Raw genomic sequence first — 7452 nt, forward strand, 5'->3', positions numbered from 1 at the left:
CGAATAGGTGGTTTTAATGAGCACATATTTATCTGGAGAAGTAAGATACATTTACACATACTGTATGAGATATATAACAAATATATTAGAATATATATATATATATAATGTGTATTTATTGAAATCCACCTGCTCTGGTGTGCTATTTACCAACCAGTATTTCACCAAACAAGAAATGACTGTTGGATATAAATTGAAAAAACAAAACAAAACAAAACAGGAATACAGGCAGGAGCTACCAGCATGGTGGGAAGAGGTTGGTGGCATGACCGTATCAGACTGGAAAAGAAACATTCAGATCTTCTATGGAAATTTTACTGAGCAAGAAGGTAATTATTTTTAAAGACAGAATGGAGAGTCATTTTCATTCTTTTGAATAGGGAAGAAAATCTGTAGGTTTAGTCTGTCAGAAATTGCTTAGTAGGGAGAAGTGAGAACACATGTTCTAATCTGGCACCAGCACCCATGGTGTGAAAAGAAACTGGGTGAATTGTGGGGTAAGGTTTATTGACTTTAACTTGGCAACCATGTTAAAGATTTTAAAATCGTTTTAAAGGATGGTTTCTTAACCAGGAAGTTGCTTCAGAATCCCCCTGAAGCTTCTTTAACATGCTTATGCCTCTGCCTCCTCCTCCAGGCCCCCTGGACCAGCAGGGGCAGAGCGCTGGCAGCTGAATTTTCAGCAGGTTCCCAGGGGACTATTCCCCTGCCTCTCACTGGCTGCCCTAAAGTGGATATCCGAATCATCTGGAGAGCTGATTACTCCTCTGGAGAGCAGTGGGTCTGGGGTAGGGCTGCAGAGGCTGTATTTCTTACCCGTTCCTGGGTTTTGCGCAGGTTGCTTGCACACAGAAGGCACCGAGGACTGAGCGTGGTGTGCAGCTTGTCTAGTGCTCATATAGTATGTACTTTAATATGAAAAAGATAACTGAAAGTATCTTCTTACATGGAACTGGTTTCATCTGCCTTTGTTATATCTGGTTTTTATGGGATGGTCATAGGCACAAAAATACAGAGCTTTTAAACAGATTTCTCTGAAAATATGTAACTAGAATACTGTTCAATTTTCAAGTATTGTTTTTAAATTCACATATTAGTAAAACCTAGCAACCAGTTTTCATTTTTGAAAAGGTTAGCTATCAAATGGATACTTGTTTCTTCTCTATTGGTTGTCTTTTAATATGACTTACCCTATCTTTTGTCTTTTCTTTCTCTAAAATTACCAGCTTCTGGAGAAAGATGACTCTACATTTTCCTTTGCGAAGGAGTTGCTAATGAGTTAAGATGAAAGCATAATTATTAAGGGGTGTGGAGCATTATCTACTGCTTGCTCTCAGATAACTGAGAGCCCAGGGGGTGAGGGGAGTGGAAAAGTTGTGCCTTCCTCAGATGTTCTGTAGCTTTTTTCCCAAGCCCATTCGGTGTCCCTCAAAGAGAAATTTATATTCTTGAACATTTCCAGGGTTCTATTGGATTCACCAAAATGGAATCAGCTCTGCTGAGCCCAAATGACAATTGAGAACATTAGTGTAAGTAACAAAGCTCTTTACTGGGATTCCCTTTACAGAAACTACCGTAAAAAATGAAATAGCACCAACGTCATATGTCCACTCAAAATAAGACCACACATGTTCATGTGCAGGCATATTGCTGACTTTATAGAAAACACAGATTCATTATCTATTTTGATTCTCAACTGATGTGTGATTTGTACTTTAATGTGCATCTAAATGTTGAAATGAATTCTCTACACCAAGCTGAATGAAGTAACATTTGATATTTTAAATATTCAAGATAATTTAACTACAGACACCTTCCCCCCCAATCTGAAATGAGGATGTTTTAATATTAGCAGAGAAAAAGCTCAATGCTTTGTTTCAAATTTGAATAAATTAAACAGGGCCTAATTAGGATAAGACACTTACTTATTGCATAATTATTGCCAGGAACTTCTCTGGTAAACTGGTGATTAGATTTTAAAATAATAATTTCCCCCCTTTCTTGGAAAAGTAAAATTGTGTCTCTCAAAGAGAAAAGTAACATATGCTATAATATAGAAATATGTTCATAGTTTAGTTGTGTACAATATACAAATTAAGTCAGATGACTTTGGATGGTTTGTATATGTAACTGGTTTTTACCAATAAACACTTTTTCATATGACTAATTAATCTTGGGTTTTTTTTTTCCCCAAATAAAAGCTTATTTGCCACTTCTGTGGGAAGTCATCCTTACTTCAGAACACTTTTTAAAGTTTTATGACTAGGGAAAATTTGTGGATATCTATTCCCCAGTTTTCAGTATGTCCTTTTATGCCCTAGAAAAATTATTTTCCCTCTCCCAATTTTAAGTGTATATTCTAGCAAATGGATTCCTGGAGAGTCACTGAATGGTCACTAATGTACTAGGTATGTACAGTTAGCAAATGATGCTGAAGTAAACTTTATAGACAAGAATGAGGCCTTATTCTAAGCACCTCTTATGCATCATCATAATTAATTCTCAGATCCCCTCCTGTCACTGCACCTGTTTTACAGAAGACCAAAGGCACAGGGAGGTTAGGTGCCTTGCCCAAGATCTTAGCTGGTGAGTAGCAAAGCCAGTGCTCTTAACCTTAGCTCTTCTCGAGGAAGAAGGGCCTCGGTGACAGGTGATTTTACTTGGATCGTAAATAAAGAAAGGTTATTTCAGATGAAAAGTCTTCAACTATTCTTATAAGGCGTAGGTCCTTTTTAATGTGTTTTAGCAGTTTATTTGATTTTTTTTTTTTACTTTGTTCCCATTTGTAATTCAAATAGAATATCAATGTATTTTATTCATTAGTCTTCAGCATTTTAAGTGCTGGATGTAAACATAAAAGACTTGGTTTTGAATTTGGTAAATTACACCAACGATTCTTAATAGCCAGCTGCCTAACATCTTTAGATTTGGTAATCTTTCCAGAACTACTTACTGCTATCACTTCTATCCAAACCAGTTTCAATAATGCTTGTATACTTTGTGACTCTGCCAATGTCAATGTGAATTGTAAGATGTATTTCCCTATCTTGATACAATGATATTCTGATACAATGATAGCTTTTGTATTGTATGCATGCATATAACTTCTTCCATTAAAAAGTAGAAGAGCTGGGGTGCCTGGCTGGCTTGGTGATAGAGCATGCAATTCTTGATCTCAAATTGTGAGTTCAAGTCCTAAGTTGGGTCTGGAGCTTATTTAAAAAAAAAAAAAAAAAAATGGTGAGAACAGTTAAAAAATACAAAATGTATATGTGGAATAAGGAATTTCTGAGACACATTTTAGCTATTTGACAAATATTTTTGCTTAATGTTTTATTATACTTTGTCTAATGACCCTTAAAAAAAAAAAAAAGATTTTATTTGACAGAGAGCAAGCACAAGCAGGGGGATCATCAGGAAGAGGGAGAGGGGGAAGCAGGCTCCCCACTGAGCAGGAAGCCTGATGCAGTGCACCATCCCAGGACCCTGAGATCATGACCTGAGTCAAAGGCAGACACTTAACCAACTGAGCCACCCAGGCACTCCTGCCTAATGACCTTTAAAATTAACTGAAATGAAAACCATATTTTTGCAATGGATATTGTGTTCCTTTTGATAATATCCCAGCAGTAATTATTAACTTCGAGGAAACCACAGATTGCAAAATCACTGCTTAGCCTTTCTCACCTGTGCATTTAAGATTAAATTATGGAATAAACAGACTTGTGATAATTGCTTATGGGAATGCCAGTATAAGGGGAAGTGCCTTGCATAGAGTGTATTATACTAGATCAACTTACCATAGATAGTTCCAGGAATCTGTCTAAATGCTCCATAATGATGTGAATTGTTTTTTTCTCTTGTGATATATAAGTTGTAATGAGATGTGTATATTTTCTTAGTAAAATTTCCCATGCATATAAAAATGTGTTATGACCTTGTTTTTAGAGGGTGCTGTATAAAGGGCACTTTTAAAATTCAGTATTATCTCGGGCACCTGGGTGGCTCAGTGGGTTAAGCTGCTGCCTTCGGCTCAGGTCCTGATCTCAGGGTCCTGGGATGGAGTCCCGAGTCGGGCTCTCTGCTCAGCAGGGAGTCTGCTTCCCTCTCTCTCTCTCTCTCTGCCTGCCTCTCCGTCTACTTGTGATTTCTCTCTGTCAAATAAATAAAATCTTTTTTAAAAAATAAAATTCAGTATTATCTCAATCCTTAAAACAGCCCGGCCCCTAGCCCCCACCCAGAGCACCTGCTCCCTTGGAAGTGCTCTGTGGTTAGACCAAGATGTGCAGCACTACTCATGCTCCCCATCTTTTCCTTTCCTTTTGTTCAGCTTCCTACTTTATTTCTCTTCTCATTTAGTTTAATCCTAGCAGTAAAGGAGCTATTCCTCACCTCTTCTCACCACATACACATTCCACCCGAATGCTAGAACACTAAGTCAGGAAAGACTGTATGTTGAGTTTGTGGTAAATGGACAAAATGGTACAACAGCTAATACCTACCGAGTGCTTGCTTCAAGCCAGGCTCTGTTCTAAGGCCCTGAGGTCTATTTGCTCATTTCTCATTTCACCTTCACAACGACTTTCTAAGGTGTACGTGCTAACATTTCCCCCATTTTGCAGATTGTGAGGTGCAGAGCCCTTCAAGTCATGAAGCTACCCAAACCAGCAAAGTGAGGATTCAGACCTCTTGCTTCTGATGCTGTTTAAACTACCTTCTCCCTACAGTGAGCACAGCCTGTGCAGCAGAGCGTGGCTGCGGCCCATCTCACTCGCCATAATCACTAACTTGGAGGAAACCTGTAACGCTGCCGGCATTGCGGGCCCCAGGACTCTGACGCCTTCCCTGCATCCGACCTCGGACATCCTCCTGCATCCCCACTTTGGGCAGACAGTCCTGCTTCCTGTTTCATAGGAAAATAGAACAGTCACAAGAGGATGTCTTCAAGCTCCCCTCGCCCCATCCCCCCAGGTTCCGTGAGAAAGTGGGAAAGTGAGATGCAGCGACTAGAGCAGCTGGCCTGACACCATTGGCCAGCCTCGCGGGGACTAGGAACTCGACGCTCGGCCTTGGTGTTCTCCTGTGGAATGGAAACCATCTCGCAGAGCACCAGCATCCACCAGGGCCATTCTGAACGTCAGTGCCTCCTCCCCAAGCCTTCTCTTTTAGGATCCCAGTGTACATAAAGAAATACCTCCAGTCAATCCTTGACTCCATCTCCTCTGACACCTCACATCAAATCCATCCGCAATTCTTGTGGGCTCTACCTTCAAGTATATTGAGAACAGGACTATTTCTAACGTCTCCCCTGCTGACTCCCTAGACCTAGCCAGAATCATGGTCACCTGGTCTCTCCCCATCCCCCTTCCCGGCCACCTACAGGCTATTTTCAGCAGAGGAGCCAGAGCGATCCTTTTCAATCTAAAACGGAACAAGTCCCTCTGTTCAAAACCCTAACTAGCTGAGCCAATGTCCTTAGAGGGCCACAAAAGCCCTGACATGCTCCGCCACCACTGCCACCACTTACTTCTCTGCCTTCATCTGCTGCTGTCCCTGCTCTCTTGCTCTATTTCAGCCCTACTTGTCCTGAGCACACCAGGCAAACTCCAGACAGGACTTGGCATTTGTGGTACCCTCTGCAGGGACATTCCTAGGATCTCTGCTGCTTGCTTCACCTTTTTAAGGTCTTAGCACAGATGTCACTTCTCAGCGAGGTTTTCTCTAACTCACCCTTTTCAAGCCTGCAACCCAGAGTCCCCAGCATTCTCTCTCCTCCCTATTTTTCTCCATTGAACTTATCACCTCCCCTCTGTGTAGAGCGTTGCAGGGAATAGAATGTTCTCCTTTCCTTTGTGGAAGCCAAAGCTAGTGAGGGGAAAGCTTCTATCTCCCTACTTCGTGGCTGCCCTAAACAGCAGCAAGTATCAAGTGGTAGTTTGAAAAAGATGGTGCCCTAAGAAGATACAGAGGCAAGACCTTGGCTGTGCTACCTCCATTAGTTCATGTTTTCTGTCCGTTCTGTGGGCTCTCTAATCTCCTTTCAATCTGCAACTTAAATTAGCTAAAATTGATTTCTATGCTATAACCAAGAATTCTGATTGATATTGAATTAAGATGTCAGTTACTTATAAGTATGTAAATATTAGCCTGTCCAACAATACTTTGAGCAAATCAAGGACTGGGTCATGTTTTCTGTTTATTTTGTATAGTTTCAAAATCTCTTCCTCACCCCGTTCAGCGCTCTTTCTCTATATAGGTTTAAGCAGTGATTGATTCCAAATAATTGAATGATTAACAAAAAAGTTTCTGAGTATAATTTGAATGAGAAAAATAAAGTCATGGAGTCTGCCCTGTTATTGCTTTTTGGGGCCTGAAATTTACCCACCGGTTTTACTAATTTGTGATTAGAGCCATTATCCTTCTCTCTTATTCCAGGTTGGTTACTATTATAGATGTAATGATAGGTTGGTTCATTTACTGATTTGAGAAGACCACCAGTGTATTATATCTAGGTCACATCTAAAATGAGAATGGGAGAGAAAAGAGAGGCCAGCTTTCTCATACCTGTATAAATTATATTATTAGATGTGCTAAGTATCACTCTGGAATGACTCATATTTGAATAACACTTTACAAACCATTTCAACAAACACCATTTAGTCTTTATAACGAAAGTTTGAGGCAAGAAGAGCAATTATTATCCTCATTTCACCAAAGGAAAAACAGGGGCTCAGGAAAGTTAAATAACCTGGCCAAGGTCACCCAAATACAAAGGAGCAAAATCAGGACTCAAACAATCTTTTGGCTCAAAAGTTTGTGTTGTTAAGCAATGTAAAAAGAAAAATGACAAATCTGGAAAATATTTGCACCTTCCATCATAGTTAAAGAGTTATTATCCCTAATATATATAAAGCAGCTAAGAATTCATAAGAAAAAGACCACCATTACAATGAAAAGTTAGGCAAAAGTTATGCACAAAAAGTGCACAGAAAGAAAGTCAAATGATCCTTAAACTTATGAACAGATACTCAACATATTTCAGTTATGAAAGATAAATGCACATTTGAACTCCACTAAGATGGTAGATTGGCAAAAGAAAAAAAAGAAAAGAAAAGAAAAATCCCAGAGTTTGACAACATTAGTGGTAGTGAGGCTCTGAAGAAAAATGTCCTCTGGTAAGTTGCTAACAAAAGACAGAATGAGGGGCACCTGGGTGGCTCAGACAGTTAAGCGTCTGCCTTTGGCTCAGTTCATGATCCCAGAATCCTGTGATCAAGGCAGGACATGGACGTGCTCCCACGTCAGCTGGGAACCTGCTTTTCCCTCTCCATTTGCCTTCTGCTCCCCCTGCTTGTGCTCTCTCTCTGTCAAATAAATAAATAAAATCCTTTAAAAAAGAGAAAGAAAGAAAGAAAGAAAGAAAGAAAGAAAGAAAGAAAGAAAGAAAGAAAG

This window comes from Mustela nigripes, chromosome 8, assembly GCF_022355385.1.
Source record: "Mustela nigripes isolate SB6536 chromosome 8, MUSNIG.SB6536, whole genome shotgun sequence".
Classification (NCBI taxonomy): domain Eukaryota; kingdom Metazoa; phylum Chordata; class Mammalia; order Carnivora; family Mustelidae; genus Mustela; species Mustela nigripes.